This window comes from Zerene cesonia, chromosome 15, assembly GCF_012273895.1.
Source record: "Zerene cesonia ecotype Mississippi chromosome 15, Zerene_cesonia_1.1, whole genome shotgun sequence".
NCBI lineage: Eukaryota > Metazoa > Arthropoda > Insecta > Lepidoptera > Pieridae > Zerene > Zerene cesonia.
In genome coordinates, this window is record NC_052116.1 from 4,309,938 (window position 1) to 4,310,248 (window position 311).

The following is a 311-nucleotide window of genomic DNA, read 5'->3' on the forward strand; positions in this document are numbered from 1 at the left end:
GATAAAAATGGGCCAGCTCACACCGGGGCAGTACCACACCCCCAGAGAAAACCGGCGTGAAATAGTGGCATGCCACTGTGTGTCGTACTGTGAGCGGGGGCGCCGGAGGCGCATATTCTTTTCCACACCCGTCCTAGACCATTCCTTCTTTCCAGCCATCAATCCTTTCCTTTTACCTTGCCTCTTAAAGTGGACAGAGGCACTACCTCTGCGAATGTTTATGGGTGGTGGTGATCGCTTACCATCAGGCGAACCACCAGCGTAAAATAGTAGCGTGTGTATGTTACTGTGTTTCGTTTGTTGAGTGGGAG